This window comes from Erpetoichthys calabaricus, chromosome 13, assembly GCF_900747795.2.
Source record: "Erpetoichthys calabaricus chromosome 13, fErpCal1.3, whole genome shotgun sequence".
Lineage (NCBI taxonomy): Eukaryota > Metazoa > Chordata > Cladistia > Polypteriformes > Polypteridae > Erpetoichthys > Erpetoichthys calabaricus.
Window position 1 is genome coordinate 50069272 of NC_041406.2, and position 21097 is coordinate 50090368.

General features: G+C 38.8%; 2 protein-coding genes across 4 annotated transcripts in view; both read right to left on the reverse strand.

Moving 5' to 3' along the window:
- Window positions 1-21097, reverse strand: part of tax1bp1b (Tax1 (human T-cell leukemia virus type I) binding protein 1b) — a 1153251-nt gene that overhangs the window by 606308 nt on the left and 525846 nt on the right. The gene's annotated exons all lie outside the window — the stretch shown is intronic.
- creb5b (cAMP responsive element binding protein 5b) overlaps window positions 1-21097 on the reverse strand; it is a 403670-nt gene that overhangs the window by 379520 nt on the left and 3053 nt on the right. The window contains exon 1 of one of the 3 annotated variants that reach the window (XM_028818224.2): window positions 12827-12924. The exons of 1 other annotated variant lie outside the window; for it this stretch is intronic. The gene's annotated coding sequence lies outside the window, so the exon portion shown is untranslated. Of the gene's footprint in view, window positions 1-12826; window positions 12925-21097 lie in introns of those variants that run through there. One more of the 3 variants, XM_028818226.2, reaches the window with a different exon arrangement.

Below are 21097 nucleotides of genomic sequence, written 5' to 3' on the forward strand. Positions count from 1 at the left end.
ACCATCACACTACCACCACCATATTTTACTGTTGGTATGATGTTCTTTTTCTGAAATGCTGTGTTCCTATTACGCCAGATGTATCTCGGGGTCTTGTTCACGAGTGAGGGAAGAATGGAGCGTGAGATCGACAGGCGGATTGGTGCGGCATCCGCAGTAATGCGGGCATTGCATCGGTCTGTCGTGGTGAAAAAGGAGCTGAGCAGCAAGGCGAAGCTCTCAATTTACCAGTCGATCTATGTTCCTACCCTCACCTATGGTCATGAGCTATGGGTAGTGACCGAAAGAACGAGATCGCGAATACAAGCGGCTGAAATGAGTTTCCTCCGCAGGGTGTCTGGGCTTTCCCTTAAAGATAGGGTGAGAAGCTCAGTCATCCGGGAGGGGCTCAGAGTAGAGCCGCCACTCCTCCGCATCGAGAGGAGTCAGATGAGGTGGCTCGGGCATCTGATCAGGATGCCTCCTGGACGCCTCCCTGGTGAGGTGTTCCGGGCACGTCCAACCGGGAGGAGGCCCCGGGGAAGACCCAGGACACGCTGGAGGGACTATGTCTCTCGACTGGCCTGGGAACGCCTTGGGATTCTCCCGGAAGAGCTAGAAGAAATGGCCGGGGAGAGGGAAGTCTGGGCATCTCTGCTCAAGCTGCTGCCCCCGCGACCCGACCTCGGATAAGCGGGAGACAATGGATGGATGGATGGATGGATGTAACGGGACATTTGCCTTCCAAAAAGTTCAACTTTTGTCTCATCAGTCCACAAGGTATTTTCCCAAAAGTCTTGGCAATCATTGAGATGTTTCTTAGCAAAATTGAGACGAGCCCTAATGTTCTTTTTGCTTAACAGTGGTTTGCGTCTTGGAAATCTGCAATGCAGGCCGTTTTTGCCCAGTCTCTTTCTTATGGTGGAGTCGTGAACACTGACCTTAATTGAGGCAAGTGAGGCCTGCAGTTCTTTAGACGTTGTCCTGGGGTCTTTTGTGACCTCTCAGATGAGTCGTCTCTGCGCTCTTGGGGTAATTTTGGTCGGCCGGCCACTCCTGGGAAGGTTCACCACTGTTCCATGTTTTTGCCATTTGTGGATAATGGCTCTCACTGTGGTTCGCTGGAGTCCCAAAGCTTTAGAAATGGCTTTATAACCTTTACCAGACTGATAGATCTCAATTACTTCTGTTCTTATTTGTTCCTGAATTTCTTTGGATCTTGGCATGATGTCTAGCTTTTGAGGTGCTTTTGGTCTACTTCTCTGTGTCAGGCAGCTCCTATTTAAGTGATTTCTTGATTGAAACAGGTGTGGCAGTAATCAGGCCTGGGGGTGGCTACGGAAATTGAACTCAGGTGTGATACACCACAGTTAGGTTATTTTTTAACAGGGGGGGCAATTACTTTTTCACACAGGGCCATGTAGGTTTGGATTTTTTTTCTCCCTAAATAATAAAAACCATCATTTAAAAACTGCATTTTGTGTTTACTTGTGTTATATTTGACTAATGGTTAAATGTGTTTGATGATCAGAAACATTTTGTGTGACAAACATGCAAAAGAATAAGAAATCAGGAAGGGGGCAAATAGTTTTTCACACCACTGTACTCCAGAATGTTATGAAGAGTGGTCAGATGAATTGCAATTAATTGCAAAGTCCCTCTTTGCCATGAATATTAACTTAATCCCAAAAAAACATTTCCACTGCATTTCAGCCCTGCCACCAAAGGACCTGCTAACATCATTTCACTGATACTCTCGTTGACACAGGTGAGATAATTGACGAAGGCAAGGCTGGAGATCACTCAGTCATGCCGATTGAGTTAGGATTGAGAGGTTCAATTGTTGTGAAGAAGGCTTCAGGGTGCCCAAGAAAGTCCAGCAAGCACCAGGACCTTCTCCTAAAGTTGATTCAGCTGCGGGACCGAGACAACACCAGTGCAGTGGTTGCTCAGGAATGGCAGCAGGCAGGTGTGAGTGCATCTGCACGCACAGTGAGGCCAAGACTTTTGGAGGATGGTCTGGAGTCAAGAAGTCACTTCTCTCCAAGAAAAACATCAGGGACAGACTGATATTCTGCAAAACGGAACAGGGACTAGACTACTGAGGACTAGGGTAAAGCCATTTTCTCTGATGAATCCCTTTTCCGATTGCTTGGGGCATCTGGAAAAAAGATTGTCTGGAGAAGAAAAGGTGAGCGCTACCATCTGTCCTATGTCAAGCCAACAGTAAAGCATCCTGAGACCATTTATGTGTGGGGTTGCTTCTCAGCCAAGGGAGTGGGCTCACTCACAATTTTGCCTAAGTACATAGCCATGAATAAAGAATGGTACCAAAACATCCTTCGAGGGCAACTTCTCCCAGCCATCCAAGAACAGTTTGGTGACAAACAATGCTTTTCCAGCATGATGGAACACCGTGCCATAAGGCAAAAGTGATAACTAAGAGGCTTGGGGAACAACACATCTAAATTTTGGATCCATGGCCAGGAAACTCTTCAGACCTTAATCCCATTGAGAACTTGTGGTCAATCCTCAAGAGGAAGGTGAACAAACAAAAACCTTCAAATTCTGACAAACACCAAGCATTGATTATGCAAGAATGGGCCGCCATCAGTCAGGATTTGGCCCAGAAGTTGATTGACAGCCTGCCAGGGCAAATTGCAGAGGTCTTGAAAAAGAAGGGCCAACACTGCGATTGTGTGTGTGTATATTATATTTAATGTAAGTGCCACATAGGATGGACAAGCATGTGTGTGTATATTATATTTAATGTAAGTGCCACATAGGATGGACAAGCATCCAGACCAGAAGAGGGAAGGTTCCAAGCTGACAAACAGGAACCCTGGCCAAGAGGGAAAAAGATACCTAAACGAGTCTCCCCAGGTGGATGGACAGACATCCCAGTGAAAGGAGAAGAAGATCCCTTACTCGGATGGGAAGCCCCAGGCAGATGGACAGGCGTTCCAACCAGACATATTTGTAGTACCTTCCCTGGCCAAGATAAAACTGAAAGAACAGGGAAGGACTGTCTCTGGGGGATGTTTATTCCCCCCAGATGCTAGATGGCAGTGGCCCTAGATATCAGTGCCCATTTGGAAACCAGCAGAGAATGCCGGGGAATTGTAGTCCAGTAAAAGAACCTGCTGGGGTGCATGGGTGCTGCAGGGAGGTACACTCCCTGTTACTTGGGACTTCTGTATGACCCAGAAGTGCTACCAACGGGCATGAGACCTGGCACCAGAAGTACTCACAGGTCATTAATAAAAGACATTGCACTGCCTTGTCCAGGTGAGTCGGAGCTGGGAGGAAGGCACGCAACACTCGACTGGAGGAGAGAAGTGCGATAGAGAGTGAAGGGAGGATAAAGAAGAGACAACAACTGGTTTATTTGATTGTACAGAGGAAATTTTGTATCATAAACACCCTTTATTTTAAGGTGGGACTGTTTTGTGTGTTAATGTTTGCGGTTTGGGGCTCTGTGGCACCCCCTAGCCTATATTGTGGATCACCTTCACCCGTTTCCCACCAGTACAGCATAGTCACAAGCACAGGTTAGCACAAAACCTTTTCTTCTCCTTTTCTCTCAACTCCGCTCTTCCTGGCAAGCTTTGTCTTCTCTTGTGGCTGTGGCTTCCAGAACAGCGGCAGCTGGCTCCTTATATAAGTAACCATGAAGCGCTCCAGGTGCTTGTTGACCTACTTCCGGCAGCACTTCCAGGTGTGGCAGCAGTGCTGCATCAAAGGACTCAATAGTTTTCCAGGTGCCCCCAGAGACAGTCTGTTGCAAAATTTCAGGACAGTCTGTTGCAAAATTTCAGGTCTCAGGCAGCGTCAGGGAAACTAAGCAAGAGAGTAGGTGTGACATCATACACACAGCCAAATTTTGAGTCCGTGCTATACCTAGCGTCAGTGTGATTTTGAGTCAGTGCTATACCTAGCGTCTGTGTGGGTATGTGTGTCGTGTGCGGATGCTATACTATTTGAGTTTCATAATGGTTCTCCAAGTCTTCTTAGAGATGAACAAAAAAGTAAACGGTGTCAGTTTATGCTGAAAGAAATATTGACAATCCTGGAAAAAGTTGTTTCCTGAATGAAGAAAATGTGGCAAAAGCATTCTGAATCACACACCTCATCTTCATCTAATATCTCATTTTCATTCTGTATTCATACCTGTATTCCTGTTAAAAAAAGGTTACATCTAACTTCTCGTTTTCATTCCGCATTTTCATACCTGTATTTCTATTAAAAAAAAGTTGTATCTTATGTCTTATTTTCAAATAAAGTATTTTTTTCAGTTTAAGAAGAGCTGTTTTTTTAATACAGGCATTGTCAAGCCTGGGTCACAGAGTTGCATGCGAGACTGGAAGGTCAGTCCAGGCTACCAAAGAAAAAACAGGTACTTTATTACTGTATAGAGAAAGCTGGTACAGTTTCAAGACTTCATTCAAAATAGGAGCTATTAGGAGCAATGACATGGACAAGTGTTTTGCTTTAGCTCCCATCTTCTGATTAGAGAAACACCAGTGGCTCAGAATCAAGACTGTGGCATATGCGGCCTGGAGAAGAAAGATCAAGAGAGTGCAAGGAAGAACAGTGTTAATTGTTCTAAACATTGTGCGATAAGCACATTATGCGACAAGCCTGATCTTGCAGAGGACAACCAATTGCTCTGCCCTAGATTAACTGTTTACCAGATGCAGCAGAGCAGCTACAAGATGGAGAATCACCAGCGACCCTGGTCACAGTAGCATACGTATTATCCCCATATTAATTGTAGTGAAATTTCCATTATAACAAAATATTTTTATGGCCCAATGAGCTTCATTACAACGGGATTCCACCTGGACTAACTGACATGCTAAGTGCTGCACAGAGACTGTGAGAGTGTACTTTAAAAAAAAGGGAACAAATTGATTGTCTACGCAACTAGCACCAGTAACCAATAGGGTGGATGAATGACCGAAGATGGAGCCGTGTCCTGAACAGCAAAAAAGAAACACTATCACATGGTGAATGGAAAGACAAAAGTTCAGTAAAGCTCAAAGAAGATGAAAAGCTCAATGGTCAGCAAGTGCTGTTTTTTGTTGTTGACTACTGGAACTCTAAGATGCATACCGCTACTCATCTTAGTTATCCGTTCTGCTTTGTCTGATACCTGGTGTGAAGTATTGAGCACCATGAAGCACTGTTACATAAACTAGAAGTGAGCAGGCCCCCATGAAGCACTGCAAGCCACAAAGCACCAACACATTGGAAATACTGACCCATGAAGTTCCGAGAGCTGCCCGTTACATTACCAAAAGGTGAAATGCGCAAGAACAGCTCTTCCAAAATGTTGTGTGGGAAGTGGAGTGAACAGTTCAGATAACAGCATTGTGCAGTTGATAAGTGCTGTGAGCCACCCAGAAAAAATGTTTAGAGGGAATACAGCTGAATATCTGTCTCAGTTCAAAAGAATACACATTCGTGTAAACTTGTGTTTTACAATGACCACCAGCAAATGCCAAGTCACTAGGAAAAGAAGAAAAAAGCAAGAGTTGCTCTAATGTAAGAATGTTTTACTCATGGACAATTGTGTATAGCATGTTCAAGAGTAAGCAGCTCCAGTGACCTAATAATATTCTTATTACTAATTATCTGACTGATGCCTTTATCCAATGCAACTTATAACATTCGAAGTATGACTGCTTACATTTATTTTGTTTGTCCAATTGGAGAACAGGTAGGTAAGGTGACTTGCTCATGCCCACACAGTGTCAGTGGCAAGATGTGAACTCACAACCTCAGGGTTTGAAGTCCTCAGTCCAAAGTCTTAACCACTACAATGCGCTGCCCACCAATAACATTAGCTCCTGGTATTAAAAAAAATTACAAATACTACAGAAAAGCACTTGGTTAGTTACATAGTATTTCTGATACACCCAGTTAACCAACGGCACTATAAATCATGCCCATTGTCTTAAGGAATGGGGTAACACTAGCCGGGTAACACAGCTAGTTTTATAGAGAGAGATAGGACAGCGATTCTAAAGAAATAGTGCCAATTCAATAAAGCACACTATTAACCTGTTGCAGTCAACTAGCAGATATGTAGCGCTATTAATTCAGCATTATTCTATCTGATAATAACAAATTTTAGTATGTCTAGACAGACTTTATTTTACTTAGGTTACTGGATTTTGGGACCTGACTATATGGGCAGTGAGTCTCAGATTTATTTGCTCAAAAAAAATAAAGTTTTGTCTTTGTCCACACAGTACATACATGAATAATAATGAGAGAAAATAAAATTCATAGAAGGTAAAATATAAAGAAAACTGAGCTGCAGTCATATCCCAACAGAATAACATCATTATTCATTAAATGTTCTTTACTAGTAATTTACTGACTGTATACTTTAATATAACTGCACTGTTTGTATTGCTTTATCAAACAAGCCAAGATAAATTTTAATCTTTATGGGAAAATAAAGGAAAAAAATGACACTGAATTTAAAATTAAAGTGGCCAACTGAATTCATTTTACTAGCAGATGATCCAGGTTTTTTTAACAGAAAGACTTCAGATGGTTGTTTACAAATTAAATGCTCTTTGTTAGTTCAATATGTTTCATGACAATCTCCATCTTGAGTAAAAAGTCGTTACTCATAATGTATGTAGCTTTCTGTCATCTGCTACAGAAGGCATTCATCTGACCACAGTTAAAATCTAAAATTGACTGGGCTGGTTAAGACTGATTTTAAGAATCCTGCTTCAAAATAGAGTTATAAAAGATTACCAACCTGCAGTATGACACATTTTATTCAGCTACAATGCTGAAAGTATTTCCTTCATGAGAAATCTTTAACAAAGTGAAGAAAACTTTATTTTTCAAGGTATCCTAAATGAACAAGATATCTTATTCCGTAAAAAGGAGCAGAAAAGTGGTACAACGATTAGTGCTATAGCCTTATAGATGCAACATTCTGTGTTATAATCCTGTACTTGTTCAAATGTGTGTGTAGTCTTAATATTCCCCCCCAGGTCTGTATGTTTTTTTCTCTTGGTTTTTTCCAATTTCACCAAATATGTGCATACCGAGTTAATCCTACTGCAAACTGGACCATACTGGCGGGCCTTGGCATGAACTGAAACCCCATCTATAGTAAGTTTCTGTCTTGAATCCAACATATCATCTTATCTCTATCAATATAACTAATAATCAATCACATTTGTCTAAGATAACAAACATGCTTTTTCATGCACAAATTAAAGAATTAGACTAACTGCTTGACTGGCTGATAGCTGTCATTTTCAACTGATTATTCTAACAGCTGTTTCTCTTTTTTAGCAGAGAAGACAAGAACACACTTCTTTCAAAACTGACTGAAAAACTGCCTGAACTATGTAAAGTGGTGTGGTACTCAAATAAGGTTAAATAAATCCTTAGCCCCTAAAACCCACTTCTCAAGGAGCACTATGCTGCTTGTCAATAAGTTCAGAAACCAAGCCATCTTAAAATAATGATCTCAGAGATTTCTGCATATAAGATTTGAATTATTATATCATCACTTAAGGGTGAATAGAAATAGAAAAAGCAAATCTAAATTTTTAAAAATTAATCAATGGTAATCAACCAATATATTAAACCAACTGCAATAAATGAAAATTCCCCTTTAAGGTGCAGGTCAATTCAAAATCAATTCAAAATACGTACTATAATAATAAGTCATTTCTGATCTAAGCAAGTAAAAGCATCTTTATTTTTCAGTGTTATTCTTTTCCCAAGCATAGCATTTGTCTAACCTAAAGTATATTTCCTATGCAGTAAATACAAGATCAAAAACCACAAAAAACACTACCAATGTGACAAATGTATTCTTAATCTAGAAAACAATTTTAAAAAACATTGTGAAACTAAAACTGACAGATAAAAACCAAATAGTGCAGTTATGATATATATTGTTATTGTATCAAAAGCTGCCATACTTCCCAATACATTAAGTAAATGTATAGAAAACACTACTACCTTGCTTATACAAAATAAAAATACTATAAACTAAAACTCCTATGTCATAATTTTTAAAATGAGCATTAATAACCTACCAGAATTTCACTTGTACTACATTGTATATTGTAATATAGTAAATGTTTATATTTCAAAATCATTTTCAAATACACTGCCTGGTATATTTCCATTCATTCATCTAACCAGGGTCAAACACTGAGGCTCCTGGGGGTCGGAGCCAAATTTGGCAGCACCAGGAGTAAAGCAGGAACCCTATCTGACATCAGTCAGGGCAGACTTATGCACCACACCACTATGACCAATACATGGATAGATCGCAAGTTTTTCTAATACAAACACCTTTGAAATGAGACAGAAACCAGTGGATTAACCACAGACAGAACACATTTAGCGGTTAGGATACTTTCTGAAATAGCTGTAAACATGCACTAAATATTAAATCATGAACCTATGAAAGCTGTTTAAAAGTCTTCTTTTAAATGTACTTTATTTATACAGCATGATACATTTTATGTGCAAAGCTCTCAAAAGTTTTTATATTTTTATAAAGAAATATTTGAAGAACAATGCTACTGCCATTAGTTTGAGTATTAAGATATACTGTAAAAAACTGCAGGTAAAGTACATTGTACTTGGCCATTTTTTTTACTATGAACTGCAAACGTTATTTTGGAAAATGGGTGTAATTGACAGTATATGCATTAAGGATTTTATTTTTTAATAGAGTAAAGTAAAATGTAGAACAGATTTAATTATACTGACAAATACATTGGAGTTCAAATGAAAACTTCTACTTAAAATTTAAAAAAATAAACATTTCAATTCTTTAAATCATTGCCTCAATTATAAAATTTGACTTAGAAATTGACATGAAACCCTACTGAAGCCAGACTAAGCATATCCTTCAAACATCACTCAACTACTGTATATTGTTCATTCAATGTCTACAAGTTGCCTAGAGTTAAACTAAATACACAATAACAACATAGATTCAATTCTTCTATGCTTCTAAAAGAACTGCTAATTAAAATATCATAAAGGAACGGAATGTGAAGCATATTCGTTAATAATTGAAATGAAATACTGCACAAAAACATAACGTTTGAAATCCATTCATTATTTTTCGGATAAGAAGATCTATTACTGACACATTTTCAAACAGCGTTAAAGGGTTGTGAAGAATGTTTACAATCAAGGTATTTTTTTAAAGTTTAATGTACGCAGCTCATCTTTTTTCCAGTTGCTGTTATTTAGCCTTTGCAATTATATCTGCTCCTTGCGGATATGCAATAACCATTAAATGAATTTTTCAAGTTCTCTTTAGGCTTAAAGAAAACCAATACCACAAAAGGAATAATCAAAGACATTTTCGCTTCCATGATTTTTCTTTAAAGTTAACTTTGATAGGTAAATGTGGTTTTTAGTTGGTAACTGATTTATTAAGGTGCTTTAGATGATCTGGTGAATCTCATTACTGGGCCTGTCCAGTCTCGCAAACAGTGCTGGGTTCATCGGAGGTTGTATTCGTCTGAACACGTATATGGGTCAAACATCGTTAATTTCAATTGGAACAGCTCTTTTGCAAGAAATCTTGCTAAAGATTCTCCTAAAAATGCGTCAGTGACTATTTTGCAGTACTGTGAAACTATTTTACTTATACTAGTTAATGCGCTAACAGTAATAAACGTGTTAAATGAACAAATCTTCCATTTGTCACTGTTTTTATTATCTTCAAGAATCGCGAACACTTGTACAGGATATAATGGAATATTTACAGTCAGTATAAAACCATGACCTCCTGGAGATTAATTCATCATCTTTAGGTCTTCTGGATTTACAACATGAAAACAAAAGTTACAAACATGGTTAAAAAAAAGAAACGAAAGCATATTATTTGTTCCAATCTTGTTATTTCCCGCAACTGGACCAAAATTATTTCAGTATAAAACCATGACCTCCTGGAGATTAATTCGTCACCTTTAGGTCTTCTGGATTTACAACATGAAAACAAAAGTTACAAACATGTTTAAAAAAAAGAAACGAAAGCATATTATTTGTTCCAATCTTGTTATTTCCCGCAACTGGACCAAAATTGTTGTGATTTGTTGGGGTTTAAGACGCAGCTCGCTGCATCGTATTTTATTAGTACACATCCTGCTCAATTAAAATATTTGTAAGCACTGTGTTAGATGTATCCCACTCTTTTCAGTAAAAATCACACAGAATCAAATGTAAGTAAAAACGCTACGTCATAATTAAAATATGAGTATTACAATAATAGATTCATAACCAATAAAACGCTTTGCTTCAAATACATAAATGATCTACATATACTCATTGCCATTTCTTTTTGCATTTTTGTAGATATTTCCATTTAGACAATAAGAAGTAAAGAAATCTCGCCTTGATTATAACAATACTGACTAATCCCGCTCGGTAAATGATCATTTTCTTGTTTCGTTATTCGCACTTCTGCAAGTTCGAGTACTCAGCCGTTCAGATTGGTGTGCTGCAAGAAGTGACTTGTCGCGGAAAGCATCTTCTGCTGGGTTATCACGCGCCCCACGCCGCTCAACTCAGCTCCACTTTGATGCATTGCACTGCACCATCTAGTGGTATTCAGCAGACACAAGACAAGAAACCAAAATGTTGGCGAGGAGCGACTGCCTTGAATTAGCAAGTAATAGATTAGCGATTGTAAACATAAAATGAATTAATAAAGAATCGGATTAGAACTGCTAGCTTTACTACGAAACCATGATAAATACAGCATTTAATAAAAGTAAGAACTGCACTGCCGCTTAAGTACTGTATATGCGGCCCGCTGAACGAGATTGGGTAATCCAGCAAACTCGAGCCCATACAGCCAATTCTGTGAGAATTGCGCTGAACTTTTAGAAGTAGATTAAATGTGTAAAACACGCATTTTGTCGAATGTTGTTTAAAACGCCTATTTGCTCGTTTTGTGAAATTCACTTTTTTCGTGTCATTCTTGGTGAGCCACAATCGATCAATTCAATTGACGTCATGACATTCGCACCGGTCACACATCGCCTTTTTCGCTGTGAACAGCTCTTGAGTTTCCGATATCATTTCCAATATCATTTTCAATACTACCAATTTCATCATTATTAATGTGGAATTAGTCCTTTTATAAATCCACAAATGATACTATAAACTGCGGGTGCATGCTGTTCAATTGTTTTTAAACATCACATTACTATTTAAAAAATGTAAAGACTATAACAAAATTCTGCTGGCATAAGCTGTTGGCGAATACAAGAGATGCGTTAAGGCGTGTCAATATTTCGCTCGTTACCTAAGTGAGAAATTAGTTTAAAAGTAGACTTCTCTTAAGTTTCACTTGTTTCGTTTGAGTGTCGATTTTCCACCTGTCGCTTTCTTTGAAACTGTTACTTCTATGCTTCTCCGTATCGTTCTTTTTCTTATTACATTTATTTCCCTGTTTCTTATGCAGCCTCATCCAACTCAACACGTTACTAGGTTTATTAGTCTACCATATCACATTAAATGCCGGTGTCTGGCAAACGACATTTATGAATTCAACTCTTTCATTGCTAATCAATAATTAACACCCTTTTCCCTTAAAGGGATAACACAAATAAATTAATGCATTCCTAAAACTTGAGGGTAAAAAGCTAACGCTGAAGCGAAGTTTCTTACCCTGTCCTGCGTTACAAACTAATCTCCCCCTAGCTCTTTTTCGTTGTTTTAATCAGAGAGCTTTAAATGCGAGCGTGCTTTGTCAGCAGATCCTAGTACTGAAACCTTCAATATCCCAGGCTGTTAATCAAACACACTTACTAGGCTGCAGAATGACGTAATGCTGAAAAACATATAATTCTTATTTACAGAACTGCTGTTAATAATGGGGTTGACAACAACAGCCAGGCGACAGTGGAAACTTGTGTAACAAAGCCACAAATACTACTGCATTAAACAATAAATCCATGATTTGGTTTAAAAAGTAACGTTAACTCAGGATCGATCGACTTAGGGGCACTGTCATACAGGTAAACAGGCAACCTGTAAGCATCTCGGTGTTTATCTGTAGCAATAAACACCTAAGATCTTGTGCAATGCTTGATACTGTCGTGATTCTCATATGCTGCCAACCCATTTTACTCCTAATTAGACAGGTCCAGGGTTACAAGCAGTATTCTTTAAAATGCCAACACAGGGAAATCTGTATTCTCATTATTGCGGTAATTTTAGCCGTTCCGGTTAACTTCACGGACTTTCTGCATCTACCTTGCTAAAGAGAGACACCACATGACAATAAGCAGCGCATGTTCTAGACAGACACCATACAAGAATACTAATGATGACTTCAATTGACACGTTTAAAAGAACAGTACGTCTCAGGAGTCATGAACAATTCAAGGCAACAAAAATGACATGATCATACTGAGCACTTTCCGGTTCAACTTAAAACACACACCATGAGGCTTGATCTCCGGTTCAATCAAGCTCCGCACATAACTGTTTCTTCTACCAGTAACGGGACTATGTCAGCAAGCACAGAAGAAAACAAAAGTGCACAATGTATAAGCCGACACTTACAAACAGTACCAAAAGTTATCGTCAACTCTACAAAGTATACCCATTTGCTAAGTATTAGAAACCGCTTCTCAGAAAACACAACACTATACAATTCTTCATTGACACAGATTAGAAATAATAACAATCATCTGATTCTTTCAAAAGGGGGGGTGAGATAACAGCAGGAGGAATAAAACTTGTCTACAAGCAAGCTCGTGAGTTATTTTAAGCGAGACGCGGGGTTTCTGAGAGAGTAGGTACATTTTTATTAACTTACCAAACAAGTGCAGAGAAGAAGCAGCACTCTAAGAGAAGGAACCACGTTGGACTGAGAGAAGATTACAATACGTTCTATTTAGAGAAGCATTACATCACCCTCTGGTGACGTCACGTGGGATTCCTGAACTTCTAAATCATTGCGGTCGGTCGGGGGCGGGGCGGGGCTAACAAGGCGGGGTTAGCGCCAGCACGCACAGACACGACTGCGCGTAAGGTGGGTGTGTCCGGTGGCAGACTCATCTATAACTACCTGCCAATCTGAAGATGGGCGGGGCTATAATTTGACCGCGTTGTGGGGACGCGCCCCCTTCATTCGCATCAGGCATATGCGTTTTCTGTGGTATTCGTGCACGGGGTCCTTGAAGTAATAAAGTTTCACATATTTCAAGCCCTTCTCTTGCTTTTGTGTCCAGAGCGAGCCCTAGAAGCACGGCATAAAAGAGTGTTGCGACTTGGGACTGACGGCTTTGTAAAGGCTACATTGCTTTCACAGATCATTTCCCAAAGCATAATAAACACGTGGCTGGCAGCATAAATACACCGGAGCCAGTTAACGAACGCTGCACTCCTCGTGCAATTTAATCCGAGACGCCGGCGGTGTTTGTTTTACATGAACTCAACTTCTGGACGTGCTAAAAAAACAACTAACGCGGCTGTATTCTGTCAGAAAGTGGTATTTCTTTTACATATGTCAGAATTCCATCTGGACTTAAATATATGATAAAAAATACTATGAAGTGAACAATTCAAAAGAATATAGGCAAAGATATCACATGCTATAACCGTTTTTTACCATCTGTTAGCGCACACATTTATATAAAAAATAATAAGCAGAACATTTTTCTGTATATCTAATATTGTATTAAAAAACGGGATTAACTGGATTTGATATGTTAATCCATTTCAGGATCCTGATGAAAACCTCGTCTGGCAGCTTCAGGTGAAAAGCTCTAAATAACCCAAAAGAAGGGTGTCCATAACGCCACATCTTTGTAATTCCTCTAATGCTTTTGAGGACAAATATTATTTTCCCATTTAACAAACAAGTAATGTGTGTATTTATGTGAAAAATACAAAGTCTAGTCCTGTTCAGCAAGTATTCCTACTTAGTTCCCGTACACAATTCATTATATGTTCTTTGCAACTCTGTCATGAGTACACAATTCATTATATGTTCTTTGCAACTCTGTCATGAATATGAATACTGTACATAAATGTATGTGAATAAATCATCACATACTGAGTCAAGTAAATTGCAAATAAAATATTGCTATAGATGAACATGTTAGGCTTGAGGATTTCTCACCTTGGTTGTCAAACCCATAATATGTTTCTTTCTGACATCACATGGAAGCTCTTCTTTTTTAGGAATACTCCATCAAAAATTAATTTTTTAATGTGTTACTTACCCCATTTATTTTGTAGTGATGTCTGAGAGAAAAAAAAAAGATTCCCAGGTTCTCATGCAGAATGGAGAGAAAAAGTTCATGATATAGCAGAAGCCAATAGTGACCAATGCTGTACAATGGCAAATGATGCAAAAAAAAATCCAAGGGAAAATGAACAAAAAATATCAGTTAACCTGTGCTGTGCACAAAAAATGTAAAATGGTTTTCAATATTTTGCTGAAATATTTAAATAGATACTTCTGGATTAATCAGCACACATCATAAACAGAAAAGTAAAAACTCATGGGATTGAACTTTTAAATTGAAGATCCACCTCTCCCCTTCAATTATTGGTCAAGAGTGCTGTATTGTGACATATGGATTATATATGATGCAAGTTACATGAGATTTTTTTTTTTCCCATGGACATTTTTCACATTGTTTGCTATTGTAGAGCACTGGCTTCTATTATATCATACTTTTTCAGTCCATTTTGAATGAAAAGATAAGATCAAAAAATATCTCTGTCACCAACACAAAGTACGTAGGATAAGTAAGATATAAAAAAATATTATTTTTGGGTGGAGTATTCCTTTAAGGTACCTACTTTCCAAACCATACCATTCTCAAAACTCCATAACCTAATTCAGGGCTGCAAAGTTGTGGAGTCTATGCTGGTGTTCTAAGACTACATTCTACTTTTTGAAACAACTTGCTTTAAATGTTTCCATTTGTGTGCTCTCAGTTTCTGAGCATGCAGAACACTACTTGTACATGTGTAACTCAGTCAATTTTTTAACATTTTTCAAACTTTGTTTTAATGTTTTCAATCTTAAAACTTCCTTTAAAAACATAATACTTTCTCAACTTAAAGTTAACAGTTTCTCATAGTAGGGGTACCAGATAAAGTAGAATAAAATTTTAGAACACTGGTAGTGCTGGGCACAAAGCAGGAAGAACCCACCATGAACAGTGTGCCAAACCATTACAAGGCCCACTCACACACACACCAATACTGACACATGGCCAGTTTAGAGTTGCCACTTAACCAAAAGTTAAACCAATGAAAACACACATATTTGGAGATGTGAAGGGAAAACCAGAAGACCTATAAGAAAAACTCTACATGGATAACCTCTGGGTGCAGGATTCAAGTCAAGTTGCTGGGTCCATGAAGCTGTAGCAGTAAACACTGCCCTACCATGCCATTTTAAGGTGCGTACAGTAAAACTATAAGCATATCATAGCCAAAGTTTGCCACCATTGCTCAGTATTTGTCTCCACTGAGCAGAAAAAAGAAGGCATCTGCCAAAATATGTGCAAAATGTGCATTCTTACTGTTTATGTATACTGCAAAGAAATATTGGTATAACAGCTTTTTATTTACCCAAGTTTCCCCCCCACCTCCCACAACCTCTGGGATCCATTGCAATGAAAGCAATTGTTTTACCTGCATTCACTTCAATCCAGCTGCCTTTGTCTTGGCCTCATACCTACCATCCAGGTATCCATCACAATCCACATATTGTATCAGGATGTACGTGTACTATGTATACAGTGGGTCTCCAAAAAAGAACAGATTGTTTTAATACAAACTATGGCTTCACTACATGTACAGTTACTTGTCTATCAGTAGCCTTTCTTCTAAAATAAAATGTTAGTAATGAATATTCTTTGAACATTTTAAAGGGTTACCATGGGCTAACAATATTTTGTGTACTTTTGCGTAATTGAGAATTCTTTAAAATCTATATTTGTTTATTGTATGTACCTTTTTATACACAGAAATTTGTTATGGTGTGCATTGTACTCTAGCTAGATCCTGCCTTGTGACCAATGCTTCTGGAATAGGATCCCTGTAATCCTAAATGGGTAAAAGCTGGTTCAGATAACACATGAATTGGATATGTGGATAGAATGTTTTCTGATACATGCAGAAAAAGGTGGTGCATAAAATTATTTTCATTATTACGTTGTTCTTTCCATTTTCAGAGTATTTTTTCAGCACAGAGCTACAGGGAGGTAGACTTTGTTCCAGCAAGAATGTGCAACTGGCAAGAACAAGCTCTGCACTGAATAGCAGCCCATCACAGGGCACAGTAATGTGTATATTATGCCAGTTTAGTGTTGCCATTATTAGATTAGATTAGATAAACTTAATTAATCCCATGGGTAAATTCAAATGTATGCAGCAGAAGAAACATAAAAAACAAGAATACAGACTCACAGGACAGATAATACATCCGATCAATTAATCAATTAGTAAATAAATAAACAAGCATTGCATTAATTTATAGCAGTGGGCAGAAAAGACCCCCCCAGATCTGCTTCTTAGCACATCATTAAACCTAACAGTGTGCCATTAGACTCTTAGAAGAAACTGCAGTTCCAAGAGGAAACATGTATGAAGAAAGAGAGAGTAAGCATACTTCCACAGAAGACACTCCAGCAAAGCAAATAACAAGGGTTCAAGAACTATGAGGTTATCAGTACTACCTTATGTATAAGCCTGGAAAAGGACCAAATGCACAGACATATTAGTTTTTTAATACACATGCTTAGTTTACACATAGATATATATATACAGTTAGGTCCATAAATATTTGGACAGAGACAACTTTTTTCTAATTTTGGTTCTGTACATTACCACAATTACCACAGTAATTGGACAATTGACTCAAAGGCTATTTCATGGGCAGGTGTGGGCAAGTCCGTCGTTATGTCATTATCAATTAAGCAGATAAAAGGCCTGGAGTTGATTTGAGGTGTGGTGCTTGCATGTGGAAGATTTTGCTGTGAACAGACAACATGCGGTCAAAGGAGCTCTCCATGCAGGTGAAAGAAGCCATCCTTAAGCTGCGAAAACAGAAAAAACCCATCCGAGAAATAGCTACAATATTACGAGTAGCAAAATCTAAAGTTTGGTACATCCTGAGAAAGAAAACAAGCACTGGTGAACTCAACAACGCAAAAAGACCTGGACGTCCATGGAAGACAACAGTGTTGGATGATCACAGAATCATTTCCATGGTGAAGAGAAACCCCTTCACAACAGCCAACCAAGTGAACAACACTCTCCAGGGAGTAGGTGTATCGATATCCAAGTCTACCATAAAGAGAAGACTGCATGACAGTAAATACAGAGGGTGCACTGCAAGGTACAAGCCACTCATAAGCCTCAAGAATAGAAAGGCTAGATTGGACTTTGCTAAAGAACATCTAACAAAGCCAGCACAGTTCTGGAAAAACATTCTTTGGACAGATGAAACCAAGATCAACCTCTACCAGAATGATGGCAAGAAAAAAGTATGGAGAAGGCGTGGAACAGCTCATTATCCAAAGCATACCATATCACCTGTAAAACACGGTGGAGGCAGTGTGATGGCTTGGGCGTGCATGGCTGCCAGTGGCACTGGGACACTAGTGTTTATTGATGATGTGACGCAGGACAGAAGCAGCCGAATGAATTCTAAGGTGTTCAGAGACATACTGTCTGCTCAAATCCAACTAAATGCAGTGAAATTGATTGGGCGGCGTTTCATGATACAGATGGACAATGACCCAAAATATTCAGCCAAAGCAACACAGGAGTTTATTAAAGCAAAGAAGTGGAAAATTCTTGAATGGCCAAGTCAGTCACCTGATCTTAACCTAATTGAGCATGCATTTCACTTGTTGAAGACTAAACTTCAGACAGAAAGGCCCACAAACAAACAGCAACTGAAAGCCGCTGCAGTAAAGGCCTGGCCTTTACATTAAAAAGGAGGAAACCCAGCATCTGGTGATGTCCATGAGTTCAAGACTTCAGGCTGTCATTGCCAGCAAAGGGTTTTCAACCAAGTATTAGAAATGAACATTTTATTTCCAGTTATTTAATTTGTCCAGTTACTTTTGAGCCCCTGAAATGAAGGGATTGTGTTAAAAAAATGCTTTAGTTACCTCACATTTTTATGCAATCATTTTGTTCACCCCACTGAATTAAAGCTGAAAGTCTGCACTTCAACTTCATCTGAGTTGAGTTGTTTCATTTAAAATTCATTGTGGTAATGTACAGAACCAAAATTAGAAAAAAGTTGTCTCTGTCCAAATATTTATGGACCTAAGTATATATTATTTATATATATATGTGTGTGTGTGTGTGTGTGTGTGTGTGTGTGTGTGTGCGTGTGTGTGTGTGTGTTGTGTATTTTCATAGTGTTTGATTAATACAATGAATTTAGTAAAAGCAGAAAAACAAAAGTAATGACTTTACTCTTTTCTAAATGGAAAATTGCTATACATATTTACATTTAACTTGTGCTCATTTGGAATATAATTCAGAGTATATTTTTATCATTTTTTTTTCCAGTAGTATAGTATTGAAGTGGTTAGTATAACTGCTTTATGGATACATCATGCTGATTTTGAATTCAGGGCCTGGTCATAATATGTATGAAGTTGGCACACTCTAGGTGTGTCTACTGTGTATGAGCTGTCCTCTGGGTAGTCAGATTTTCCTTCCATATTTCCAAAGTCATACATGTTAGGTCAACTGACGATTCTGAATTGACCCCAAGGATATCTGCAGAGTGAACCCTACAAAAGACTTGCATCCTGTACACTAATGGTTTCTGTCTTGCACCCAATGCTGCCACAATAGCTTCTGGAACTCTTTGACCCCCAACTGGATATATATACAAACACACACATACACACAAATAGTATGTGTGTGTGTTATTTTCAATTAACAGGGCTTTAAAGAATATTATCCATTTACCTAGGAAATTAAACATTCCAGTTTAAGTGGCTATGCTGTTCCTTCTCAACAAACATGTATGATTATTCATATTTCTTAATACCAACATTCTTGACAGAACAAAAGGCATTTTAGTAATAAATTTGATGAGAAGACATTCAGTTGTGTTGTGTACACTCTATAAAACCTTTTAATGTCACTCTACAAAACTGTTCCACACTTAATTCTCAAATCCAGGCTCTTCTCTGTTGCATTTAAAAATAATCCACTGTGGCAACCCCTAACAGGAGCAGCCGAAAGAAAAAGGAGGAGATTCTGGGGTATCGAGTTGTGCTTGTTATGGAAAAACACATATACAAACAACCATATGAACATCCATCCATACATCCATTATCCAACCCGCTATATCCTAACTACAGGGTCACAAGGGTCTGCTGGAGCCAATCCCAGCCAACACAGGGTGCAAGGCAGGAAACAAACCCCGGGCAGTGTGCCAGCCCACTGCAGACCGTATGAACAACAATGACTATTTAGTTTCAATGACACTTTGTCTTAAGGGTTGGGATATATTAGGCAGCAAGTGGATAGTCAGTTTTTGAAGAGGATGTGTAGAAGAGGAGGAAAAATGGGCAAGCGTTAGGATCTGAGTGACTTTGACAAAGGCAAAATGGTGGTAGCTAAACGACTGGGTTAAATAATCTCCAAAACTGAAAGTCTTGTGGTTTGTTCCCAGTATGCAATGGTTAGTACCTACCAAAAGTGGTCCACATAAGGACAACCTGTGTGAACTGGTGACAGGGTCATAGGATGCCCATGGTTCATTGATGCTCTTGGGAGGCAAAGGCTAGTCTGTCTGGTCCGATCCAACAGATGAGCAACTGCAGCATAAAATGCTGAAAAACAAAATTCTGCCCATGAGAGAAAGGTGTAAGAACACAAAGTGCATCACAGCTTTCTGCACATACAGCTGCATAGCCACAAACCAGTCAGGAGTGCCCATGACAACTCCTGTCCATAGCCAAAAGCGCCTACAATGGGCACATAAGCTTTAGAACTGAACCGTGGAGCAATGGAAAAAGTTAGCCTGGTCTGATGAATCAGATTTTCTTTTTAGATCATGTGGACAGCTGGTTGCATGTCCATTGTTTACCTGGGGAAGAGATGGCAGTAGGATGCATTATTGGAAGAAGGCAAGTCAACGGAGGCAGTATGTTGCTCAAGGAAATGGTTTGCTGTGAAACCTTGCGTCCTGGCATTCATGTGTATGTTACTTTGACACATACCAGATACCTAAAGATTGTTGTGGACCACATACATGATTTCATGGCAATGGTATTGCCTGATGGCAGTGTCCTCATTCAGCAGTATAATGTACACTGCCACACTGCAAAAAGTGTTCAGGAATGGTTTGAGGAACATGACAGAGAGCTCAAGGTATTGACTTGGCATCTGAATTTCATATATCTCAGTCCAATTGAGCATCTTTGTGATGTCCTAGAAAAACAAGTCCTATCCATGGCACAGGATCAGCTGCTAACATCTTGGTGCCAGATACCACAGGACACCTTCAGAGATCTTTTGGAGTCAATGCCCCAACTGGTCAGAGCTATTTTGTTGGCACAAGAGGGACCTGGCACAAGGGGGACCTGCACAATATTAGACAGGTGTTTTTAATGTTGTGATTGATTGGATAGATAGATAGATAGATAGATAGATAGATAGATAGATAGATAGATAGATAGATAGATAGATAGATAGATAGATAGATACTTTATTAATCCCAAGGGGAAATTCACATACTCCAGCAGCAGCATACTGATTAAAAAAACAATAAAGAGTGATAAAATAAAAAACAGGTATAACAGACAATAATTTTGTAAAATTTTAACGTTTACTCCCCCAGGCGGAATTGAAGAGTCGCATAGTGTGGGGGAGGAACGATCTCCTCAGTCTGTCAGTGGAGCATGTACAGTATATATGTATATGAAGTAACCCTGCCAGAATGTATGAATTCTGGAAAAGAACACCGTTCCTATTATGCAATTTATAATAATTAATTAAAACATGAAATGGAACAATATTAGACTGGTGTTTTTGCTGTTGTGACTGATTGGAATATATGTATGTATATATGTATATGAAGTAA